Below are 14036 nucleotides of genomic sequence, written 5' to 3' on the forward strand. Positions count from 1 at the left end.
TATTTTATAATTTTAATAGAAAATGTTATTTTGATCAAGTTACAGCAGTGCTGATATACCTTGATCAGCATTTGTTGTATCTCGATCACAGGCAGTTTTGAGACAAATAAAAGACAATATAGAATTGTATATCAATCTTGTATTAGTTTTACATATTTCTTATAATTATACAACAATTAATTAATTGAACATCAATATATTTACAAATAACATCATTTATCTATTCATTCTAGGCTGAATATGTTTTTCAATTTTATTTGACAATTTTTTTTTAATTATTCTCATATTTTATATGAAATTTAATTTTAAATTAATCTAAATTATTTGTAAGTACTTTTGTAATCACTTAAACAGTTGAAATATTTTGAAAGTAAAAATTATATATATATAATAAGTGAAATATAAAAACTTGTTGTACATTTGTAAACCTAAGAACATTTAAAAACATTTCAGAGACGGAATGAAATTCTCTCTTAAAATTACTTTTATTACACTTTTTTTTACTATCTAATATAAAAAACATCTTTTTCCAACACCATTTCCAATTCTTTTAAGATTTTTAGATTTTTGCATGGACTTGCTTAGTAGATGGTGGTGTTGTTGGAGACGTATCTGGTGTTATTGTGGTTGACTGCAACGGACTCTTGTTTTTGCACTGTCTGCTGAACCTTGGCCATCATCACGGCAATCAATTGGTATGGATTAACGTACAACATTCCCACCTTTACCTTTTTAATCATACTAAAAAAGAAACAGGTTAGGTGTAGCAAAAATCCAAACAGAACGTCAATAATGTTAATAAAGTAACTCCCTAATACAGTAAATTGGTTTTGTGTTCATCAAGAAAAAAAAAATAGAAAAACTTACCTTTTAACAGGAAAAAAATGTACAGCCATGTCACTTTCAAATGCCGAATAATTCCCGCCTGCAACTTACTTCATGTTGATCACTTTTCTCTAAACGTCAACTGACCTCAGATAATCATCGACAAAAAGAATGGAAATATTTAAAAAACTTTATAAGATCAAGGTACAACAGGATTCAGATAAATCAGTTTCTACTATATTATTTCAGATAAAAAACAAAGATATTTCCAAATCAGTTTATTATTGACAGTGTTATAAGGTAATAAACATAAAAAAAAATACAAACGCATTAAAAACGTAATTCTTTTTTTAAATGGGTAGAAAGTATTTTGTATAAATTTTGCTTTTTTTGTCACAAAATAAATGTGCGAAAAATTGTTTTATTTTTCAAACTATATTTATTTTTATATTTATTATATTATATTAAAATTGTAGCTGAACGATGTCTGGGATGACATGAGAGATATTTGAGAAAAAATTATATAAAGTTTCCCTCATAAGGGTAAAAAAAGTGAAAACAAATTTTTAACAAGTCTATATACATTATAACAAAATTGTGACTAGACGTACATGGAAGATATATGAGAAAAAATTATATAAGAGATCTTAAAATTAATACAAGACAAAAACAGTCAATACCAGATATTTTATGTCTTTCTAGGTTTGTTTCAATATCACACATAAGTTACTGCACCATTTCATAGTTCTATTCTTGAAGGTTTAACTTTAAATGTGGTATATGTTTTATCTTGATATGCCATCACGGCCATAGCTGGGGAGGTGTAGGGCATTGCCCCTCAATGCCCACTTTAAAAGGATCAATGCCCTACCTTAAATTGAAAGGCTCCGAGAAAGTTAGACAGATTCGCTTTTTCGAAGTCATTTAATTATGACTTCTGCCCTACCAAAAAGTTCTTTTGCCCTACCCTAAACTTAGGTTTAGATACGGCCCTGTATGCCACCTAAAGGTGGTCTATTTAATTATTGTTTTTACTTTTGTAATCCGCGCGAAGTTGCAGTCAAAAAGCTAGTGACAGAGTAAATCTATCGATTACAAAGAAAATGTCAAAACTGGTTAACGATATTCATTTATACCCTTAGTTCCCAAAGTGGTCTAGGTGAACCGCCAGGAGTCGACGGGAGACTCGATAGGAGTCTATGTTGGCGTAACAAAAAAATGAGGGTTCAGAATTCGTAAGCGGAGATCCACGAAAATTCATATTACAATAAAATATGATAACAATAATAATTAATAGTGTAATAATTACATATTTAAATAAATACAACACAAAAAATACACTTTTTTTTTACTTTTACAGCTCCGAATAGAGAGTTAATGAAGTAAGTGGGACTTGATTGGTTCTTTGTGCTGTGAGCAAATGTCAAACAAGTAAAGTTGGATGGAATCACTTTTTTGATTGGCCAACTTTACTTTTTTGACATCCACTGACAGCACAATCTATTAATTAATTAACCAATCAATTCTAACATTATTTTTCGAGAATAATTAACTCCTGATTGGAACTCAGCCGCAACGCAAATTTTTATAGTTAGATGTAATCTTCACATTTCTTGTCGAGTTTTGTGAATAAGATAGAAATGTTGCAGGGGTCCGCCGGAACCATCTAAATTTTGAAAGTAGCCTATGAGTTAAAGTTCAGAGAACCTCTGATTTATGTAAAAGTAATATTAAATAATAATATAAATATAATAAAGTATATAATAATACTAATTTCCACAAGAGTATTAGTATAATAAAAGTAGTTTCTTGTAATTATTTTAGTAGTTTATTATAATATATTATCCGAAACTATGAACAAGTCGAAGGACAACAATGATCGCTGTCCGGAACAAACCAAAACCGCCGAACTAATTTACAAAAGTTATTTTACCAATTCAACCCGTCCGTGTGTCAAACGCGGGATCCCAATTACTCTGAGGGATGCATTACACTGTCCAATATAGGGAATGATTACATCATACCATCAAACTGTTAATGTAGGTTGGAAATAATAAGTAATCTTGTCAAATTAATACAGTAAGAGTTGAATGAAGTCATCTTTATGTATATAGACTTATTTTTTTTAATGACAAACAAGCTGACGGCCCACCTAATGGAAAGTGGTAACCGTCGCCTATAGACATGAGCAGTACCATGGACATAACAGAGTATACTGTTCCATGATGCTCCCCATGCCATTCCCGAGGACTTAGGTGTTATTACTCTGTACCCTGTAAATTCACTGCCATATCCCACCCTTCAAACCGAAACACAGCCATGCAAACACAACTGATTCACGGTAGAAACACGAATAGGACAGAGGTGCCCAAACAAACGATTTTTGTACAAAGTCTCCCTCTGGTAAGTCTAGTAGTTTACAGGCTCTTTTAAATTATCAAGAATACTGTGATTGTTTGAAGCGTTGTAACTTTTTTCTTTCTTTTATCAATACGAAGTTCGTGATAGTAATTTTTTTTTCTTGTAATTTTAACTTATATTTGAAGAAAGCAACAGTTATGTTTCTCGGCCGTTTTTCTCGGCTGATATTGCATTCCGTACTGGGCGGTAGTTTCTTAAAAATGTGACTATATATATTTTTTTATTGATGATAATGGAATGGTAACACCACCTGCGCTAACGGTATACACTGGTGGAGCACCAGTGAGAGGTGATTGGTGAAATGAAAAGGTCAGTTAGCCCATCGTAATGAATACACCAGGAATTCAGCACGATGGTTTCCAGGGAGGACCACGTGGAGGTCGATCTTATAGGGCATACTGCTAGCAATGGGATTGATAGTCCGCATTACTAACAATCCCTTCTCCCCCCCAAAATGTGACTATTGAAAAATGCTTATTATTATGTTTTCATATTATGTTACTAGCGGCCCGTCCCGGCGTCGCACGGGTGGACATTTTTAACATTTCCCATCACTGCTCTACTCCTATTGATCGTAGCGTGAGGAAAAGTATACTATAACCTGCCCAGGAGCATGAAGAATTATTGTACCAAGTTTCGTTAAAATCCGTCGAGTAGTTTTTGTTTCTATAACGAACATACAGGCAGACAGGCAAAAATTTTACAGATTGCATTTTTGGCATCAGTATCGATCACTTATCACCCCCTGATAGTTATTTTGGAAATATATTTCATGTACAGAATTGACCTCTCTACAGATTTATTATAAGTATAGATTCCTTGAATCAAAATTATTTCTTATTAATATTGTTTTTATGATTTTGATCTGGGTTCGAAATATTTTTTTTTATCTGCTCAGAAGTGCTAGCAGAATACTCGGCATTTATTATTTACATTTTGTCTATATTTTATATACAAAATTGGTACTAATTTTATAAATGTGATAGTGAGTTTGTTTGTTTATTTCTAATCGTTATGATATTTGGATTACACGCACTACGTGTGATGGAGAAATATACAGGCTATTTTTTATCCTTGTCGGTGAGCATATATCGGTCACGCGGACGAAGTAACGGGTTAAAGCTAGTAATTTTCTATTTGTGTAATTCACACAAGCGTCATCCGTTCCAGAGTATGATGGACGAGTCGATCATTATTACGCTCAAACATGTTTTAATACCGTTTTGTCGTATTGGTCATATTTACCAGAGGGAGATTTTGTACAAAAGTCGATTGCTTGGGTACCTCTGTCCCATTCGTGTTTCAACCGTGAAGCAGTTGTGTTTGCATGGCTGTGTTTTGGTTTGAAGGGTGGGACATGGCAGTGAATTTACTGGGTACAGAGGAATAACACCTGAGTCCTCAGGAATGGCAACGCATGGGGGGTATCATGGGCGAAACAGTTACTGTTATATCCATGGTACTGCTCATGTCTATAGGCGACATTCTAAGTTGTATAAAAAAAAAGTTGCGCTGTGATTCCAGCATAGAATGGGCCACCCCTTCCACTCGCGTGGGTGCCATAAGAAGCGTCTATTCCCATAGATGGTCGGCTTAATAGTCAAAGGATGGGCAACAGCGCTTCTCGTAAAAATCACAAAAGCCTAACTGAGGTCGTCAACCCCCTGCTAAGCGTAGCAACTATTAGCAAAACTTCTTATGAGGGAGATTTATGTTCAGCAGTGGACATTTAATGGGCATGATGATATTTTATGGAGGTCAATGACCCCGTATACTATATCGCATCAGTCTCGACATAATACTGAGCATGACTTGCAATATGATATAATTTCCAAGCACTATTTTTTTTTATTTTACAAATCCGTTTATTACTAACGTTATCACGAGGTATCTAATAAACATAAAAAATTCAACCGCATTAAAAACGTAACCCTTTTTTTTTAAATCGGTTTAAAATATTTTGTATCATTTTTCAGGTTTAAAGCTGCAACTTTTAACAGGCATATATTTGTAACTTTAAAGCTACAAATGTATGCCTGTTAATTGTTAAAAAATCAATATGAGAATTTTTTTTTCTTTTTTTTCATACCATTTGAAGTTTTGAGAAAAAATTATAAAAGGGTTTCTTAATAAGGACAATAGAAGAAAAAACAATAATGTTGTATGTTTAATTGTTTTAAAGGTTGTAAATGAAATCCGTCATTTTGCAGGAAGACTAATCTTTTTTTTCTATACAACTTAGAATGGCAAACAAGCTGACGGCCCGCCTGATGGAAAGTAGTAACCGTCGTCTATAGACATGAGCAGCACCATGGACATAACAGAGTATACTGTTTCGCCCATGATACACCCCATGCGTTGTCATTCCTGAGGACTCAGGTGTTATTCCTCCGTACCCAGTAAATTCACGCCATATCCCACCCTTCAAACCGAAACACAGCAATGCAAACACAACTGCTTCACGGTAGAAACACGAATGGGACAGAGGTACCCAAGCAATAGACTAATTAAATACAGTGGGGGAAAAAGGGATAGTTAGTAATAGGGCCTAACAGCTCCAGTGCTAGCAATATAACCTATCAGGCCGACCTCCACGCGGTTCTCCTTGGAACCATCGTGGGTTTTTGCGTGAAAATAGAATGGTAAACTCGCTATCGGTATACTCTAACGGGGACCAATGAAAGATAACAGATGAGGGATCTATACCCAGCAGTGGGATAATAAGGAATTGTTATCATTTAAAACGTTCTTTGTTTAATAAATTACTAAACCGTTTCGGTAACATCTAAACTGGACTAAGATAAACTTAAAAAAAAAAACTATTTAAAAATTTCTTTCATTTCTAAATAAAGTTACATTTTCAGCGAGTATCATGGGTTATGTTTCATTTAAAAAAAAATCGACCGAAGCCGGCGCATTTCGCTAGTCGTATATACGAGTATGTTGCAGTCAAAACTCTTAACCAGTCAAAAGTACTATTGACTAGCAAAATCAGTCAAAAGTACTTTTGACCGTATGCTTTAGTCATTAATACTTCTGACTAAAATAACAGTTAAAAGTACCTAACCTAACTTAATATTGGGGGGAAAGGGATTGTTAGCAATGGAGTTTGACAGCCCCATTGCTAGCAATATGCCTTATTAGGTCGACCTCCACGTGGTTCCCCCTGCAAAACTATCGTGAACAATTCTTGTTGAATTCGTCACGATGAGCTAACTGACCTGCTTTATCCTCACTTATCATCCTTCACTGCTGCCCCGCCGGTGTATACCGATAGCGCGGGTGGGGTTACCATTCCATTATCATCCATTAAAAAAAAACCTAACTTAATCGCAAATTTGCAGTCAAAAGTACTAATAACCAATAATTTTTAGTCAGAACCACTTTTGACCAACCTGTTCAGTCAAAAGTACTTTTCACTTTATTTTGCTAGTCAATAGTACTTTTGATTGGTTAAGAGTTTTGACTGCAATATATACATACGTGTAATATACACTATAGCATTGCTGTAATGTAATAAGAAAGTTTTTTTTTTTATTTTATGGGTGAAAATGCTATGGTAACCCCGCCTGCGCTAACGGGATACGCTGGCGGAGCACCAGTGAAGGGTGATCGATGACAACGAAAACAGGCCAGTTAGCCCATCATGATGAATTCATCAGGAATTAACCATAATAGTTTCCAGGGAGAACGGCGAGGAGGTCGAGCTGGTTGGGTATATTGTTAGCAATGGGATTCTCAGTCTCCATTACTAACAATCCCTTTCCCCCCGTAATAAGAAAGTTGTTTACGTTTAAAGAAATAAACATCTCTAATTAGATGTTTTTCTTGGCAATAATAACATGTTGCGAAGCCTTAGTGCCAGCTTTGAAAGATGACATATAAAAAAAAAATAGTAACAGCCAATTATCCGAACGTTACCAGAGGGAGACTTTGTACACAAGTCGATTGCTTGGGTACCTCTGTCCCATTCGTGTTTCAACCGTGAAGCAGCTGTGTTTGCATGGCTGTGTTTCGGTTTGAAGGGTGGGATATGGCGTGAATTTACTGGGTGAGTCGGTTTCGTGAAATAATAACAACATTGTCGAAACCGCTCGATTGTGTCGACCATCCCTCCTCTTACGTAGGGAAGATGTGATTTTCCAAAGTAATATGTCAAATATTGTTTTGTCTTAATTTGAAAATGATTTAAAATATATTCCTGAGCTAACAATATTAATTATTATTGATATATATTAATTGTATTCAATATATATATATATATATATATATATATATATATATATATATATATATATATATATATATATATATATATATATATGTGTGTGTGTGTGTGTGTGTGTGTGTGTGTGTATATATATATGTATATATATAATGATTTATAATTTATGTAAATATTTATTTCAATTTCTGTCTTGCACTACTACTACCCACTCACTACTTCCTATGCCACTGCGTTAGGTTGACTGGAAGAAATCTCTTTCAGAGTTAAGTTCGCCTTTGCTAACATTGTTATTAAGTTATTGTTGTTACTGTATATTTTAGTGCAATAAAGAAGAACTTAAAGAAATATTTTGTCTTAACTTGTGGTCCTAATACAGACTCTGGCCACTGCTAATGACAATTTATGTATGTGAAAAAATTTGACTATATATTTTTTTTATTGATGCTAATGGAATGGTAAGAAGAATGAAAAAGAAGAAATAAAGAAGAAGAATGAAGTACCCCGCCTGTGTTAACGGTACACACTGGCGGGGCACCAGTGAGGGGTGATTGGTGAAATGAAAAGGTCAGTAAGCCCATCGTGATGAATACACCAGGAATTTAGCACAGTGGTTTCTGGGGAGGACCACGTGGAGGTCGATCTTATAGGGCATATTGCTAGCAATGGGTTTGATAGTACCCTACGTTATAGGAGGGATATGTATGTATATGACATATATATATATATATATATATATATATATATATATATATATATATATATATATATATAATATTTATATAGAAAAATATTCAATATTTATAGTATTTTAATAGCTAATAATACCATTTATTTCTTCATTACAATAAATTAATAATATTATAAATTACAAATCTTTAAATACATGTACTATAGTATATAGGTATCGTATGGTAAATTGATGTCTAAACTATATTTAGGCATGGTATTACAAGACATTAGGTGTACGCCCCTTGGCTGTTACAAATTACCTAATGTATGTATTTTATTTTCATTCTTTTATAAAAAAAACAATATGTCAATAACAATATCATGTCAATTAATGTACTTCATCTCATTTGATATTAATATCTCTTTTACTGTGTATTATGTGTATGTTTTTTTTTTTATTGTAATTTGTGTGCTGTAAGTAATGTAAATAAATTATTTATCTATCTATCTATATTTGGGTAATTATAGAAAATTAAGAAAAATTTTAACTTGAAGGCATAACTTTATAATTATATATGTTTTTCTTTATTACAGTTAAATAGTAAGAGTTTAGAACCTGTGTGAGACCTAACATAGAATCGAATGAATATTTACGTATAAGACTGCATTTTTTATGGGTGAAGATGAAATGGTAACCCCGCCTGCGCTATCGGTATACGCTGACGGGGCACCAGTATAGTACCCATAGTGACCAATTGAACAAGAATTAACCACTATGGTTTCCAAGGGGAACCGCGTGGAGGTCGACCTGATTTAACAACCTCATTGCTAGCAATACAGGGTGTATTGCTAGCAATGAGGTTGTTAAATCTCATTACTAACAATCCCTTTCCCTTCTGTCAAATTGTATCATAGGTATATATTTGATTGAATTTTAAACCAATTTTGAAATTGTTATAATTGTCTAAACTTAGATTATTACCTAATTTTAACTATATATTCTGATTATATGCAATCATAACTTTAAAATCATTTTAGTCTACTATTGTTCTGTTTATTTATCTTTTAATATAACTCTCGAGGAACGTGGAAGAACTAATGCAATTAACAATAGCTTTACATTTCTATTATAAACATTTATCTACATTATAAGATTGTCAGTATTGATGGACACCTTCATAATATATGTGAGGTAATATTTTTAAAAGCATAATTGTATGTTAATTTATTGATTTATAAAAATAAAAAAAAATAAAAATCCAAATACGTGCAGACACCTACAGAAATAAACAAGTACTTGCCGACGACTGTACTCTTGTTGCAAACAAGCACCTAAAAGAAAATGCGATATCAATTAAAATTAACAGATTTCGCATAGCAACATGGTACCGATGAAAAATGAAAATAAGAAGACATGAAAGGTGAAACATAGTTCGACAGTGGTTGGGGTGATCTCTGAATGCACAACCACCGCCGATACAATTCGCCACACATAAATACTAATATTCGCATTATACGCAATGAAAGGAACGCAAGCACGCACAGCCATCGATGGTACTCGTATTCCACCTTTTAATATTAGATTGTCGACATGTAACCACACTCAACAGTCGCCAAACGACGACCAGCAGATTAATAATTGAAACAATTCTGCAATGGGACACGCGCACGCCTCTCGCCATCCATAATCTATTCGTCCATCAAGTCTCCGGTCGCCGAGTGTCGTTTTACAACGTCAAACGTAGGGGCATCACAGTTAAAACTTATAACCTGACACGTACGTTTTTATTAACAACTGTTTTTTTTATGGATGGACATCGTCCGTCTCACTCTGGCACTGTGCACCTCTCTCTCTGCCGCCACCAAGTTCTCTGATATCGACGGACTTACATAAACGAATCTGTGTCACTGAATCGAGCCGAATACTGCATTACCCTGCACACATGTCATTAAGGTGTACCGCTGTGGTTTGCGATGGCGGTAGCGCGCGTACGGACAAAGCTCCCGGTCACCGGGCGATGGCTTACGTACCTGGTGTGAGCCTCTATGACGGCTGTTCTGGTGTAGCAGACGGGAGTACGCGGCCGGGAGCTCGCCCCTCGTCATCGACCTCGCGATTAGCTGCAGATCATCGCCAGCGCGCGGCCACCGTCCCCGATCGATTTTACAAACGCAATCCGGTCACACATGGAGGCACGAGCGAGGGAGACCCGGCGGCGTCTTACCTAGGGCGTATACGTACGTATATGTGTAGTGGGGCCAGCGAGCGCGGCCGCCGCACTCGCGCGTTTAATCCGACTCTAATTCGTTCGGTCGATGCTATGGCGGAGGCGACTCGCGCATGACTAGATCGGAGTCGGGCGCCCCGGCGGGCGGCGAGCGAGTCGCGCGCAGCGGCCCGCGCACGATCGATACCGCGAGCGTGCGCTGCGGCGAGCGGCTGCCTCCGAACCGACCCCACACAAATATACAACACCCGTTATTTATACGATGACGTTCGGAATCGACGTCATAATGAAAATTGAGCGAGCCTCTACGGGCGGAGCGCGCGCGTCGCTCGCCCCGTGACGCCGCTGCGTCCGCTAGCGCACCCTCGCGCCTCGCCCTCGGCCCTCGGCCGCTCGCACCGCATGCACCATGCACTCCCGCCACAGCCTAGACGCGAGCAGAGGGTCGAACTTGGCTCAACCGCGGCATATTAACCTAGTAACGCGACATTCGGTTACGCTTCGATATTTGAGCATGCTTCTGTGACTGCGATAGTAGATTCTGTAATCTGCTTCTATTGGTTTGCATTTATTATAGGGAAGGCATTTAGACGCAGTAGAATTTTGTGATTCGTTTACTGAAACATTTTAAATGTTTTATGCGTTAGTCTAGTGGGACGTTAAAATTTATATCTACGTATATTACGTGTATTTGAAACATTTATCCTGTAATGAATTAATTCTGCGAATTGTAAATAAAATAAGTACCTACTTGTATTAAGCAGATATCATTTTATGATACTTATATAGCCCAGTCATAATGAGTATACCTAACTTAATGATATTTGAACAAATTGCCTGGAGAATTACAGTAGAAATCCGAGAATAATTTTTGACCATTTGCAACCGTACGCTTTGTATGCAGAGGTTTTGACTTTGTTCATGAATATTATCTTTGGATTTTGGCTTGGCACACTCATTATTAATGTGTATAAATGCAGATTTAATATATTTTATGAAGCAAACGTCCCTTTCAGTGATACATTATTATTAACTAAAAAATTTTAGCTCGAAATATGTAATGTGTTTTTGTGTCTTGAATTATGAACATGTCAGCGGTGGGGAGTAGTAGTACCTAAAAGGAATGTAAGTTCGATTCTCGATCAAAAAGAATTACGACAATTGGTCACGATTAATCAAAATCTTTTAAATACATTTGTAATATTTAAAAGATTTAGGCCACCTCTTCCTTTCCGTGGGTGTCGTAAGAGGCGACTAAGGGAACTTAGTGGTCGAAGGATGGACAGCAGCGTCCCTCTTAAAACAAGCATGTTAACTGCTAGTGAAACCCCCAAATGGGGGAGTACTAACTTCAGTATTGGACAGTAATGGCTGACATGATTAAGAACTGAACCTTCAGTACAATTGTATAAGCTAATTATATAATTAATTAGTAATCAGATTGTTACAGTCAACTCAAACAAATTTGGCTCACCGTTTAAACTAGTTCCAATATGCTCGGTTTGAGAATTGACTTAACAATATGCTATTAATTAACCAACAATCAAGTAATGATTGACACAATGATTTAATTAAGTCCCGTACAATATAATATTTAATTCTAATTGAACTGTCAAATCTTAAAAATCATTAAAATAAATTTCTAATCATTTAATCAATCAATCATCTTTATTCAGATTCTTATGATTTATACAGATTCTTATGATACGTCACTTTATAATTATAATAATTACTATATGAAATAATAATAATTAAAAAAAAATACAATAATTACATTTACACTACAATTCACATTAATACAATATTCAAATCCATGCACTTTTGTCATTTAAATAGTCATTTAATTTATAATATGCTTTTGTACAGAGAGTCCTTTATATATATATATATATATATATATATATATATATATATATATATATATATATATATATATATATATATATATATATATATATATATATATATATATATATATATATATATATATCTTAAATTTTCTTTCATTTAAATGTAAAACGTCATCTGGAAGTTTATTATAAAAACGTATACAGTTCTCTATAAAAGATGTACATATGTATATATGTATATGTATGTAAATATAAGTAGTATATTCATTTATTTTAACATTTATTATATAAGTAGGTAGGTATTATATGTATTTATAGTGTATATATTTATGTATGTAATATTTTTATTATATATTTTATTATTTTATTTAACTGTATATTTGTTTATGTATTAATAGTTGGAGCACTTCAGCTGCCCGCTAACAAAATGCTTTCTCACTATATTGGGTTGACTGGAAGAGATCTCTGTCAGAGGTAAGTCCACACTTGCTCGCAACATTTATAAATACATTATTTTATATGTAACTTACAAGTGCAATAAAGAATATATAATATATAATAATTATACTGAAAATATATATGTCGCAGACGTGAATTCAAATGGATGTCGCGTGTACATTTCGCGTCAATCTAACGAATACGCCCCGCATAGACTGTTAGGGAACGGTTAAATTTCGACTGTCGTAGAGATCTTACATGAGTTCAACTTCGAAACAACATCAGGAGAGGTTTCATTCTTCATTCTATTACTTAAATCATTTGCAATGGCAGTGATTTACACTTCTTATATTCAAGCAAAAAAATATAATTATAAAAAAAATCCCATACAAAGAAAACAAAGGTTTACCTTGTAAAAACAATAGCTTCCAATATCTTAGCAATTCATTAACATTATATCAACCATCCTGGCATAGAATAAGCCACTCCTTCTCTCCCATGGGTGTCGTAAGAGGCGACTAAAGAAGGACGAAAGATGGGCAACAGCGTCCCTCTTAAAACATCTACAAAGCCAGACTGCGGTTGCCAATCCGCCTGCCAAGTGTGGCAACTACTGGCAAAACCCCCAAGGAGCTTATGCTCAGCAGTGGACAGTTAAAAGCTGATATGATGATGAAGATGATATCAGTCGTTAACAATCTACTGCTGAATATAGGCCGCCCCATAAGGGTGGTATTTGCCAGTAATTGCCACGTTTGAGAGACGAGTTGGCAACCGCAGTTAGGTCCTGGTTGTTAATGTGATGTTTTAAGAGAGACGTTTTTGAAAGAGACTAGTTGTTTTAAGAGAGACTAGTTGTTTTAAGAGAGACATTTTTGAGAGAGACTAGTTGTTTTAAGAGAGACGTTTTTGAGAGAGACTAGTTGTTTTAAGAGAGACGTTTTTGAGAGAGACTAGTTGTTTTAAGGGAGACGTTTTTGAAAGAGACTAGTTGTTTTAAGAGAGACGCTTCTATCCCTCGACTATTTGTTCTCTTAGTCGCCTGTTATGGTACCCATGGGAAAGGAAGGGATGGCCCACTCTATTCCGGGATCACTTGCGTCATCCGTCACTATCTAAGTCTGACATACATGGAGTATCTACTTTGTAGCTGTAATTTGGAAATGTTTGTTAAACGTTTAGAAATTGGCCTAATTACTTCCATTCTGCCACTCCAGGATAAACTAAGGCATGGCTACTAAAGTTCATATGGGATTTTGAGGTTCATTACGACTTTCGCCTATTTCTATCCTTAAAAAAGATCTAAGTTCTTTATTAAATATTCACTCATTCCTTTGAAGTGTTTAAAGATAATATTTACACAATAGATTATAAAAA

General features: G+C 34.9%; 1 protein-coding gene across 5 annotated transcripts in view; it reads right to left on the reverse strand.

Moving 5' to 3' along the window:
* LOC113516799 (glucose transporter type 1) overlaps positions 1 to 10477 on the reverse strand; it is a 91331-nt gene extending 80854 nt beyond the window's left edge. For all 5 annotated transcript variants that reach the window (XM_031911677.2, XM_031911675.2, XM_031911674.2 and 2 more), the window contains exon 1: positions 10175 to 10477. The gene's annotated coding sequence lies outside the window, so the exon portion shown is untranslated. The remainder of the gene's footprint in view (positions 1 to 10174) is intronic.
* Positions 10478 to 14036: the final 3559 nt, after the last annotated feature.

The sequence above is a fragment of the Galleria mellonella genome, unplaced genomic scaffold, assembly GCF_026898425.1.
Source record: "Galleria mellonella isolate WM207_F2 unplaced genomic scaffold, CSIRO_AGI_GalMel_v1 utg28, whole genome shotgun sequence".
Classification (NCBI taxonomy): domain Eukaryota; kingdom Metazoa; phylum Arthropoda; class Insecta; order Lepidoptera; family Pyralidae; genus Galleria; species Galleria mellonella.